This window comes from Corvus hawaiiensis, chromosome 6, assembly GCF_020740725.1.
Source record: "Corvus hawaiiensis isolate bCorHaw1 chromosome 6, bCorHaw1.pri.cur, whole genome shotgun sequence".
Classification (NCBI taxonomy): Eukaryota; Metazoa; Chordata; class Aves; order Passeriformes; family Corvidae; genus Corvus; species Corvus hawaiiensis.
The window spans coordinates 59,231,694-59,245,084 of record NC_063218.1 but is presented as its reverse complement, the minus strand read 5'-3'; the positions used below and the strand labels follow the sequence as shown (position 1 = coordinate 59,245,084).

General features: G+C 39.9%; 1 long non-coding RNA gene across 2 annotated transcripts; it reads left to right on the top strand.

Annotated features, from left to right (window-relative positions):
- Positions 1-1,010: 1,010 nt before the first annotated feature.
- On the top strand, positions 1,011-12,089 carry LOC125326868. 2 transcript variants are annotated; one of them, XR_007204047.1, is made up of 3 exons: positions 1,011-1,098; positions 11,180-11,308; positions 11,649-12,089. It is a non-coding gene; the product is annotated as an uncharacterized LOC125326868 (long non-coding RNA). The 2 variants fall into 2 exon arrangements; XR_007204046.1 differs by lacking the exon at positions 1,011-1,098 and adding an exon at positions 7,445-7,509.
- Positions 12,090-13,391: the final 1,302 nt, after the last annotated feature.

Here is a 13,391-nt window from a genome sequence, read left to right as displayed (position 1 = left end):
TCTTTTGAGAATAGCTATCCTGAGCAGATGAACTGTTTGGATCAGCAAGGGTCACAAAATAAGCATCTGTGTTTTTCAGGACCTTGTGAGTATTTGGACTGGAATTTAATTTCACCTTTTGGCTTTTTTCTCTGCTTTGTGCCAATTTCTCTACTGTGTCAGTCTGTATTTGAGTCTTACACTGACTCCAGTGTTCCTTGACTAGTCCTCCTGCAATGAACCATTTCTCTGTGTATCTTTAGATGAGCTATCACAGAAGAAAGCTCATGGGGATCAGAAGATTTTCTAGAAAACACTGGTTTGATGCCTAAGATCTGTTCTGTTTAAGTCCTGCTTAAGTCATTAATGTATGCCATTTACCTGAGCAGAAGTTGGCTAAACCCCAGAAGACCATCCAAGTTCACTAAAGGAGTTCTTGCTCTGTGCTGATGAAAGTGAGGAAATTTGAATACAATAAAGTTATATGTTTAGGATTTAGGACTGTAGAGCAGATGGACTTGGCTACACATTTCTGGCTTTGTAAAGAGACTCTTTTCCTCCAGTATTTTTGGACAAAATGATTTTTATATATTGTATCTCAAAGGTCTGGTTGTAACAAAATTGATACAAATTGCTAACATAAAATTAAAGTGAAATTACTGTCATACCATTTATGCTTTCAAAACCACATCCACTATTTAGGGTCCCCAACAGATTCTTCATCTCCACATAATGAGGTCCTCTCATACAGAAAGGAGGAACATAAAGATTCCAAAGACATTGACTGTGTTTTTAGCAATATCACAGAAGTTTAATGAGCTATGGAAGTGTTCTGTTGGACCTTGCTGGAAATTTAAAACTCAGGGAAAACATTTCAAATCTATATGTAAAATTGCCTTTAAAATATTTGAATAATAAAAAAAAAGGACATTATTTTTCTCTAGACTTACGTAGTGCCAGATCACTTGCTGATGCAGTGCATGCAGCCCTGCAGTCTCTTGCTGGTGTCTTATTGCTGCAGTGACAATTTAGGCAAGGTTTGGTTCCTACAGTCCCAGGAGTTTTGCTGTTAATTGCAATAGCAGTAGGGCTGGACCACTCTGTACAGGTAACAGGGAGGTATGTGACTTTCTTTTGTGCATGGTGTATTTTCTCCACATCAACAAGGATGTTCAGAGCTGACTTTCTAGATATTGGAGAATATATAGCAATTGTTTCCCAAAATGGAGTCTTTAGCTAGACTTTCCTCTCCCTGCCAAAGCTGCCAGCTGATAATGCTAGAGATAGATTAATTTTGTTTCATTAAAATAGCTGATCCTGTCATCTTCATGAAGCCAGTGAGTTTGACTGATATTAAATGTACTAAATTAATGGTATCTAACTAGTATCTAACAGTCTCTTTCCATAGCTCTTCATCACATTACTCTGGTTTCTAATCTTGCAAATACCCAGAAAAGAAATTACTCGCATGGATAAAATGACCTTGTATTCTTTAATCCCTGGAGGCTTGGGCCCCAGGTGACAATCTCATTTACATTAAAATTGTTTCTGAGTCTAAAAGGCTGCTAATTATTCCAGATACTGCATTTAAGCTATATTTTGAAGGGTGAAATAGATCTTTGTTTTCTGATTTTTTTTTCTTCTTTTCCTGTCTCCTTACAATCTGTTTTGCAGTTACACATATGGGCAGCACGGTGCAAATGGGAAAATATTTGGTATTTTGGTGAATGAAGTGTTATCTGTGCTCAAAAAATGAAGGATTGCATCTGATCTGACTTTTTTGGTTTTGCTAAAAATGGAGAAAGCAATTCAATTCATAATATGATTTGTCAATCCATACTTTGATGATAAGTACAAAATGACATTTGAAACACATAAATTTGTTTGCATTTGCACATTTGAGAAACATAGGGTTTTAGTTTTCTTCAAGTGTTCATCCTTGTGTTTTACATTTTAGTCGAAGGAGTGAAATTAGGTTTGTTAAGAAATTAAGTTAGAAAGGCAACAAAAGTACATGCAACTGCTACTTTTCAGTCTATGACAAAGTGAATTTCCATGGCAGCTTGTAAATTCATGAAATTTAGAATTTCAGGTAGTACTAAAAGCAAAGCAAATAAATGACTGAAGAATGTAAATCTACATGCAAGACAGCGATATTTGGCAACTTAGGCACTTCTAAAACATTTTAATATAAGTTTATGCATTTCTGAATGTAAATACTATAATCAGAACAACACGCTAGTGTTACAGACTGGGATTGTGTTCCCTAGGTCCTGTTTGTTCTATTTGTGGTTTCAGTAGTGCACACCTCATAGGTTTTAGCCTTGCAATTCAGTGAAAGCATTTCTGCCTGAATTTTGTGGCCTGCTGAGGAGCACCCATTTGAATAGTCCCAGCACAAAAAAGCTTCAAAATAGGACCCCAGTACCAGAAGCTGAGATGCAAGTGCCTGTAGCAGCAAGGAAAATTTATTCTTCCAACCTTTGTTAAAAAAAAAAAGCCTCTAATATGTCTCACTCCTGCCAAAGATACAAAATATGAATTTGTAACAGATGGAAAAAAAGGCTTCTCAGATGATTAGGTGAAGGGAGAGACTAACTAACGTACAAGAAAGAGGGAGGAGAGGATTATTGTCGTTGAGTATACGGGGGAATATATTTTGGGGATTGGGGAGAGGCAACAGATAGATGACTACAAATAGTTACAGGTCAAGCAATAGTAAAGTTAGGAATTAGCAACAAGCTGTCTGCCATTAATGATATTTGGTTCTGAAGAAACTTTGCAGCCAAAACAGGCAAAACCCCCCAAACATGTCTTGAGAAGGGAAGACCAGTTTGTTTATAGAAGGGGTGATGACATGGATCTGAAATACCAAGAGACTGGATTTCCTGGCTCAGGTGCATGATAACCACTGTGCATTTTAAGGCTGCTGAGTTTTGTATCATTTTTTGCCTCTCTTTATTCCTTGCATGTCACACAGTAGAACAGTGTGGCTCTCCAAAGCAACCATCTTAATGTCACTATCACTAGCAAGTGACAATCCTTCCCCTTCCTATCAGCAGAGCAGAAGGCTCAGTAATGACAAATCACATGGGTTTCTTCCTTCATCTTTACCGCAGTTCTGGGAAACAAATTTTGACTTGGTGTATCAGGTAGTTCCTCAGGACTGGCATCTCAGGACTGCATTTTATCTCTACTTTTTATGATTTCAGAGCCTCTTGTCCTGCCATTACAACGTTCAGTCCCAGTGTTTTCAAGATAGTTTCCATTGCTTCGTCAAGAAGTTGCCAACAACCAAGAATTACTTTATCTGCAAGTAGTTTGGCATTTGCTAAAAAGTATGGCAGAATAGGAATGGAAACACCCATCAAGACAGGGACATCTGCAAGGGAATGGACACAAAGTCATTCAGTCTTACCCTTTTCATCAAATAGGAAAGAATTTACACTCTGCTTGTTGCACATTTACTTAATCCTATCTATAACACTACATAGTACAATGTAACAATCTATGCCAAATTGTATTTGACATTCTAAATGGTTTGACAATTTCTATTTCTCCACATAGTGGAGAATCAGTATAAGTATCAGTATAAGCCAGTAGGATATAAATACCCTATCTTTTTGAAGTAGTCTTTCAGCTCTCTTCTTTTTAAGGTGATCCTGAAATATAAGACTGCATTGAAATTAGTATTTTTTTACTGTTCAGAAAGATATATGTGGATTTATTTTTCAAACTTGCCATGTTGTCTGGTTTTGTCTCACATATGTATCTTAAAAAGCTTGTTTCCTATTTATGTTATGCTTGTCAGAAAGTGTTTAAGAGCTTCACAGGGACTGCAGTGAAGTGGATGTGCAAAGTCCCGCTTTTCTGCAAGTTGCTTGCAATGGCCAGAGACCCCTCTCAGAAGCATTTCTCCTACTGAGGAAAACTCCTTAGAAAGAGAAGCTTAATTAGAAATATTTCATTAATGTTCAGTAGAAATGTGCTTTGGATTATGGTTTAGATGTTTTCATGTTACAAAGAGTCTAGATAAAAAAAAAAGGAAAAAGGCCAGTGTCGTGGGTAACCCAAAATGTTATTGTATTCCTATCTATCTGTGTATCCTGTGTATTGTATCCTATATCTATCTGTGCCCAAAATGTCTCCTGTCTCTCTAAGACCCGGTGCTGCGGCCAGTGCCAGGGCAGGGGGTACCACTGCCTTTACAAAGTCTGAGCTCCCAAGCTGAGTTCTCTTTTGCCTTGGTGGCTTTAGCTCAAGGCAGAGGCTCCGTCTCATCGGAGGTTGGTTTGGGCGGGTTTTTCTGGTGTCACAGCAGTAGCAACTTGAAAAAGCTGCATTTTGCAATCAGAAACTGTTTTGGAGTTTATTTTACAAACCCTGTTGGCACCACTAAGCTCGAGCTGGTCCCTGGGGCCAGTCACCCCGTGTCAGTGCTGACAGACCAGTTCCTCCCCTCAGCATGCCCACAGTGCAGGGGACAGCAGCGCCAACATCGGCAGTCTGGAGGGTGGCAGGAGGAAGAGGCGGGTGGCAGCGCTGACCCACACATGCCGGTACTTCTCATCTGCCACTAGAACTGCTCCATAAGCCCTAACTTGCTGGGAGGGTTTGCTGCCATCCTTTCTCTGTGTCTCCCAGACGATGTAATTGCCTGTGAAGGCTGCCATTCTGGGGGAAGCAGGGAGGGAAGGGCTGTCCCCATTTTCCCTTTGTCTTTCAAGCCGCAAGGTTGGCTGTTAGTGGCCACTGTCTTGGGAAAGGAGGAAGTACTCCACTGCTTTTGGTGGGCTCTTTGTCCCCCAGGAGTTGGTGAGATTTAGCAAGTTTGTATCTAGCGATTATTTACTGGGGTTTTTTTGCCCCTTGCTGTTTCGCCTGTTAGTAAACTGTAATTTATTCACTTATATCTGCTTGTATTCCTTTTCTCATTATTGGTGGAAAGGCATCAGTTAAAACAAAGGGAGAGAACTCATTTTAGGGTGTCAAAACAGGGAGTTAGCTGGAAGAGCAGAGAAGTTTTAATATTAAGCGTAACTATAATAATGAGATTAATTGTTTTCACAGTGAAAATCCACACCTTTTTAAGTGAGCACATATATTTATCGTTAAAACTCACCATACATTATAAGTGTCAGAATAGTCTAACACAAGTGAAATATCTCATCTCTGCAGGTGTAATGATCCTCATAATCATTATCCTGAATAGGTGATCATGTGTTATTCCGTGATGTCCTTGAGGTGAAAGAGTATTCATGCGTATTAGCAACACAGGTTTCTTACAGCGTGGATGATGGATAAGTCTGAGAGGAATAAGTGCCCATCAGTGGCTAGATTTTCAACCCCTTGGGATGTGGCAAGGTGGTATGGATCTGTGAGAAACAAGTTAGTAAAAATTGGCTTTTGCTGAATATTATAAGAATTGACATTGAATATTGTAATGTTGGTTTTGGAAAAAGTTAAGATAATGGTACATGTTGAAAACTGTTTAATGATTGTTATATTAGTCTGGTTGTGAGGTTGGTTTTTGCAGGGGTTGTATGATTTGTGTATTGTGATGTTAGCCTTGTAAGTTTGCATGGCACGGGCTGTTGCTAGCCAAACTTTGAAGACACAATCATAAAAGGAGTGGGATTCCATCCAATGAGGACGCCAACGACCCCAGTGACAGAACTGCACCAGCACCCAGAAGAGTGACAGGGGGCGAGACTATGCAAAACTGTAAATAAATATGCATAAGGCTGATGCAATCACAGGGGTATAAAAGGTGAGACCACCATTTTGTGACCGAGCCTCTGGCACCTGGCCATGCTCCCAGCACTGTCCCTTTTGCTTTGCTGATTTTTATAGTTCTCAATAAAATTTTTAATAACTCATTTCCATTCGGGATCTGAGTCATTTATAACAGGATCCTTACTCAGTTTCAAAACATTCAGTGATAGACCTTTTCTTGGTTTGTGTCCTCTTGTTGACAAAACAACTGGGGTGAATCCCTTCTGTTTAGAGAGCTAGTGAAGAATATCCTACCAGGTCCCAAAGTCTGAGACACTCCTCCTCACTTATCAAATGTGCTGGTAGGTGAGAACCACAAGAAGTCCTACTCCAAGCTACCACCCACAAGTCTGGGCAGTATTATGCAGATTTCTTTAGACATACTTTTATTAAAGAAATTTCAAACAGCAAACATCAAGAGAAGGATTAAGAGGTTTGTTGCGCTTCAGGTGTAAAAGATTTTCTAGAAGAGGAAAAACTGGAAAAACCAGATCCCACACCTGGTACTCCAGCCAGAGTCTGATGTGTTTAGAAGTGAATGCAAAGGAGCAGACTTGGTTGGAAAAATTGGTATTTATTTTAAATGAAAAACAAACAAACAAACAATTCCGTACTTATTTTCATTTACATCAAGATGAAACCAAGCTGAAAATTTTTAATGATAAACTAGAATGAGAGAAAGACTGCGGAATATCTAGGAATTTTGTGGCTAGGAAGCCCTTTAGGAGATGTCATACAAAGCAGAGAGTCAAACCCAAAGATGTCATGTCTGAGGTCAGCTCACTAGTCACAGGGCAAGTGTATTTTCTAATATTTTTCTATCATTCATTGGCTTTTTGCATTTTGCCCCTACACCTTTAAATGCTTGTTTTTGTTTCAGTCCAGATCAAAACCAACTACAAGAATCACAGGTTTACTTCTTCATTGTTATGGTAAAAACTGAGTAATTCACAGTCTTTGCATCAATGTATATTGACGTGTGAATGCAAAATTAAATAGCTCCATTCAAAGAAAGAGGCAAGTATATAATCAGGCGCAGAAATCATAAAACTATCCGTAGCCTCCACTTACTTCTAGTTCCAAATTAATATCCTAAGCTACCTCTTTCCAGGTGAATAAAGTAATCATTCTTCTGGAATGGCTCCATCATTTCCCAGCTCTTTCATACCTCTTATATACTAGATATTCTAGATATACTAGATATTCTTGGTTGAGCCCAGCAACTTAGTGGTAAACGTATTTCTAAGGAGCCTACTCCAAATTTGGTCAATAGCACACTTATTCTTTTCATATTTACATGAAAAGGTTGATCTACCATTTCTGGCTAGACCCAAAATGCACACCTACCAAAGTGCTTTCCAAACTATTTCTCTTTCAAATGAAAAATAAATTTAGTAAGCCAGTGAATTAAAATAGACCAGCTGCATGCAAAGGTACAAAACTGAACCAGATAGGCAGAGCCAGAAGGGGTTCAGTTATGTATGAGGTACTGGTAAAAAGCTGATGGGTTAAATTGTGGCCAAAGTGTCAGGTGTTCATTGTTATGGGCTTAAAAAAAGTGATTTCTTAGAGATAAGGAAGGAGTATTTCTGTTGGCAGTGTTTCTTTAGGGTGTGCTTTCCCAAATCTTTGAAACGTGGGAGTGGTTCATGTGGAGTTAAGTTGCTTGTGGGTTCAGGTGAGTTGTGGTGTGAACTCACATGTAGGTGTTCCCCAGGAAGAGGAGACCCAAAGGTCCAGAGCTGCCAAGTGAAGGTACCTTTTAATTCTATTTATGATGATTGAGGGCCTGGAATGAGGGCCCGGAAACTGGGAGGATCTGTTTTGTTTTCAGAGAGGATATTTTTAATCCAATTGCATTAAATTTAGAGCAGCAGTTAGAGTCCCTCATGTGCCTTAGCAAACCTTTGTGTATTCAAATGGGCCTTTCATGGCTTTTTCTCCGTGCATGCTGTTTTGCAGTGAGCACAGTCAGGTGCAATTCCTTCCTCAGCCCAGAGCTTGGCTGTGTGAGGTTGAAGAAATCTGTACTAATGTTACCTCCAACTTATTTTCAGAAGCCCTTTCGGTGCTTTTCTCCCCATAAGCTGGGCAGTTAGAAAGTCTGACACAATTTCTCAGAATACCTTTTTTTCATCCCAAGACTCTTTGCTACTTGGATTCTGTGGCAACTAATGACTCTCTTCTGTTTCTAGCATCTATAACATCATCCTATTCCAAAACCACAGGTAACAAATATTAGGTAGAACTCGGGCTTTTTCTGACTTCGGGAGTAAAAAGTCAGGATCTGGTGATCTAGTGAAAGAAACAATGAAATTATTCTGTCTGCTATAGTTTTGGATTTATGCAACAGCTTCACAGGAAGTTCCCTTAGCACAACTTAATTACTGCATACCTTTAGCCTTTGATGTTTTCTGATGAGGACATCTGAGGCTACACTCTGTTCATGCTGGAATATGTTAGCATTTCTAGAAGTGAATATGAAAAAAATAAAATATGTAGCTGAAGAGGTACTAAAGATTTTGTTTAAATACTTGAGCTGAAATACAGCAATTAGGTATCCATTAACAGGTTTAGAAAATACAAATAAAAATTTCTACATTGGTGGGCACCAGAGTATATTAATTTTGCTGAATAAAAGACATATATCTTTATTTTAAAAAGCCCAGCTAAAAAAATTTAAAAATCAGGATTTGTTGTAATAAGCAGCTGCACTTCTAGGTCTGCTTTAAGTTAATGTTTTCTAGTCTTTTCCTGCTACCTTCCCCAGGTGAGTAACAAGACCCTGCTGAGATCATTTAGCCACTGAGATTGGAGCCATCATTGGCTCCAAGGATCTCTCCCTTCTTACCTCCCTGCCTTGGGCCAGAGCAAGACTGTGGTGACAGATGCCTGTGCCTGCATGTGTCAGGCAAGGGCTCCTACTTGCTTCCAAATGGTTACTTGATGTGGCATCCCCAAAGAGTCTGTAATCCTTGTTTGCTTTGTTCTGCATTGCTTAATATCCAGTGACTCAGCAGCGTTCCCTGCCACCCACTGGCATATTTTCTGTTATTTTATACATTGTGAAACAACCACTAATTTCATTTCATGGGTGAGGAATGAGCCTGCCACACATAATTCCCCAGCATGTTATATGGGATCTTATCAGGGAACTGTCACAGCCCCAGGAAAAGTTTAGCTGGCATCTCAGTAAAGGCTCAGTTTTGTGGAAAGACAGTTTTAAAGTGTTTACCCTAGAGGTCATATGGGGTCCAGGAACCCAAGATAATTCCAAGGAAAGCACCAAGGAATAGTTACTGGGTGAGCAATGAGCAGATGCTCCAGAAGAGACACTAAACAAGCTATGGAGCAGCACTGCCACAGCCTCGAAGCCTCTCCAGGAACAGGTAGACAAGGCAGCTGCTGCTGTATTCCTGCTCCATGGGATAAAGAGACCCAGCTGATCCGCCTTCAGCACTGTACCTTGCTAGCCCTGCACTTCCATGCTGTTTTTTGGAGCCTGAGCATGGTTTGAGTAGTCCTTAAAATGAAGCAGGCATCCATCTTATGCTGGCAAAGGGACAGCTGCTCTGATTCATGGTTCTACAGGACATGGCTGTACCAAACCTGGGCTTACAGTAAGTTGATTGAATGGCTTCAAAGGAATGAGCATAAACTTACTGGATTTTTCTGAGGTGGTTAAGGTTTTTAGTTTGGAAGTAATCCTTGTTTATTTTTCCCCTTTATGTCCCACCAGCTGAGGGCTTCACATGTATTTTATGCAAGGCACAGCTGTGGGATGTGCACTGCAGAGGCTGTTCATGGAGAGCATCCATACAGGATAATAAATGCCATTTAACCAAACAGACATCAGAAGCAACAAACTTCTCTCAGTGTTGAACATGTTGTGCCAGTGTCCAGAAAAGGGAGAATCACCTGTGACACTGGGTCCATAAGCAGGGTAATGTACCTCCTGCATGGCCACAAATGACAGCATGCCTGCCTCAGTCCCAGCAGGGGACTCTGGTAGCAGGCCAGATGCATGGGCACTGTTGTATCTGTACCGGCATGAAGTGCCAGTAAATACCTAAACCCTAAAATCCATAGGAATCCAAGTGGCCTAGAGGAAGCAGTGAGCTAGCACAGTAGATGGTGGTGGTGAAGGGCTCACCCATGGGACAAGAATGCAGTACAACCCTTCCTTGCTATGGTAAATGTGGACACTAGGAAGACAATGGCTATTTCTCATGTGATGCAAATCTTAAAAAAAAGTGGCTTTTCTTCCCTGTTAAATCAGCTGACCAGCTCTGCTCCTGACACCCTCTGACCATCATTCATCCAATGTAGAATTCAGTTTCCTCATGGACAGGTTCAAGAGGACTACTGGAGGAACAGCAGTAGCACCTAAACCACAGGGAAGCAGATTTTGGATACTAAAAATATTAAAAGTGAGTCTGTTCAGAGGAGGCAACTTTGGATTTTGCTCATGGGTGTAAAAAGTTTAATATCACCTTTTGAGAGTTTAATATCACCATAGCCTAAATTAATGTTACTGCCATTGGGAAAATAGTGCTTTTTATGTCTACAAGATCCCCAGAAATAAAGATACACCCATATGCAAATTGTACCCATATTATAAGCACATCCATGACTCCAGACACTTTCAAAGGATTTGACCAGCTAGCAGAACAAAATCCAGTGCTGTGTTTAACATATCAGCCTGACTAAAAGCAGAAGATTAAGAAGCCTTGGCACTGTAAGAAACATTACCGAGACATTAGATATGAGGTTATGATAAATGACAAGTCAAATAGGAGAACCCATATCTAAAGATGGAAAAAAATTAGTCTCTGAAACAATTAGGAATATATTCCTTCTCAATGGATTTTCCCAAGATACATCGTCAGTCCCTTACGATAACCTCACCAGAGGATATAATAGATAAAAAGAGAGATTGTGTCTATCACAGATACTGCATTTGTCATCTAATAATTTAAATGTTGAATACTAAATGTTATTGCTAAGTGATGAAAAGGTTGCCTGTATGACAGTTGCTTGAGCCAAAGGTATAATGATTAGTGGGAGATCCATAGCTTCGGTGATAATCTTGAACTGTCCCAGAAGGATTTTCTCATCCTAAGCAGCAGTTAGAAGAGCCTGTTTCACTTGCCTTTGCAAAACTTTAGCTGAGAGGAACATGAAAAATATCCATAAGACAAAGAAAAACCCATAACCGCAAGAACAGGAGATGATATAATCTGAAATGAAAGAAGTTAGAGCAAAAAAAGAAGGGGAGAAAAAAAGGTCTCCAGCACCCCCGGCCCAAGAATGCAATGACCGTGGGGCCAACAGGAGGCTCAAGACTCATCTGCAAGGAGTCATTTTCAGGGACATCATTAGGGGAAGGATGTTATTTATTTGCTTGGTTTTTATTTCTCCATAGCCTGCTCATGCCATTACTGGAGAAGGGCTACTGGACTGCAGGGACCTTCATCCCAGCTGTTTTTATGTTGCCTCCCATCTTTGTTAATAAGATTGTGGAGGATGAATCAAAAGCAGCTTCTGGAATGAGGTAAGATGGATGGAAAAAACATGGAAAGATTTATTTTCCTTGGAGAGTCACCATATGTAAATAGTATAATTAGTTCTGGAAATAAGGAGTGTGACTTAGCTGAACTCCCAAAGACTGTCTCTTAGGTTCAGTCTTTGACACTTTTCCAGGGAAACAGCCTGAAGTCATGGGAAATTTTCTGATTCTTCATCTTCTTCAGAGATTCGCTGATATCGGTCTGCTAAGGGTACTTCAGATTCTCTGGAAATAATTTATTTGTAAATTAGCATTTTTTTTTGGCAGAGAATGAGAACAGATCTCTTGATGGTCGTAAGTGTTCATAAGTGTTTTTTATTTTCAGGCTGGATTGGAGCACCTCAGAGAAATACTGGATGAAAACTGAACTCCTTGCATGCTCTGGAGAAGAGGTTGGCCACTGCAGAACAGTAAATATGATAGTAGAAAACACAAGAATGAGAAAAAAGGAACAGGATCCTTTTTCCTCTTCATACATTCCCATGAATTCACGATTAAAAGCAACTGCATCATTCTGTAAAGAAAAAATTCTGTGTCATTTTCTTATTTCTTTACACCAAAGTTATTAAATCTGGTGCAAAGAACGTACTTTTGGTTTGATCATTTCTCACCCAGCCTATAGGGTAGGCTGTTACATGATATTCAGAATTCATTCTCTAAATAATTCCAGTGATGTATTACTAAGAATGGTAAGATCTTAATTGCCTTCCAGCAGTTTTAGGTTACACTTCACCCTGCACTGCATCTACAGTCTACATATGTTTAATCCTGGAGCTGTCTTCTAGCAGCAGTTTGGCAGCATTTGTCAAACAGTCGGTGTGTTAAAACTCCAAACATGTTTCTAAGAGCCTGGTGCTAGTACTAGAGGGTTATGGCATTTTCCATATTAAGTAATGATATATATGATGGTAATCACAGTGTCTTTTCCACAACATATTTATAAGGATCAAAACCTTCCTCTGTCACCTATTCTCATGCTAGGTCTGCTACTATGTGAAAATCTATTATTAACTCACTACAAGCAGCATCAGGTTTTATTAGTTCAGGGGAGGGAAAGCAATGGGTCTACTCGTCTTCCTTCAGCCCTTCTCAAGCAGATCTCCATAGTTTGGTGATCATAACCAAGGAGGGATTTGGCTCAAAGGTTAATTCTCTGTTTGCTTTGCTTCATGTGATTTTGAAGACTTGGTTGGTATATTCAGCTGTGTAACTCTTTACTGTTGTTTTGAAATGAATTAAAACGTTTGAAGAATTATTTATCTTACCAACACTTCTGTATCAACATGGCTCCTTGTTCTAGCCATTACGATTTTCCCCTGGGAGGAGGTAGCTTGATAGCTTGCTAGTTAGAGTTAAATGACTTAAATGATAAGCGGCATTTTGTTCTCATTACACTAAGAAAAGTCAATCAATATAAAGCCCATCAATGCATTAATATAAAGGCAGGAACCAAAGAAAACTGATATTAAATGGAAATTTAGGATCCATTATATTGAACACTATAACTCAGTTTCCTGAACTAGAGTTGACAAACCACCAGTAAATGTCCAGCAGGGAGTAGTTCTGCTGTGATTATACTGACTAGATGATTTAATAGGTCTTTTTCCTCTCTAATACCTATGAACATATGAAAATCAATGGCAGCCCACTTAGTGGAAGTACCTTCCCTCGTTTGCATGGTTTGAGCTACCTATGCAAAGCGATGCTAACAGAGATGCTAGCTGTGTGTCACCTCCAGGGGGAAAGCCTCATAAAGAAATTCTAGGCCAAAATCCAAAGGATTTCTTTTGAACTCTGAAAAACACCACCTTATTTCCTTTGTAGGAACTTCAGGCAAAACCTTGCCACGGGAGAGGAGGATGCCAGTTGTCGGCTGTAGAACAAGGTAGGGACCAGCTGGCAGGAGTGTGAGATCTCTGCCCAGCATCTGTTCCCCTCCCAGAGACCCTTTTGGGACACAGGTCCCTGCCAATTGGTGGAGAGAGGATGGGATTGGTATGCAGCTGCGACCAGGCACTGACAGGTCCCCCCCCTTCAGGCTTCTCTTCCATTTAAGAGCCTTGAGAAA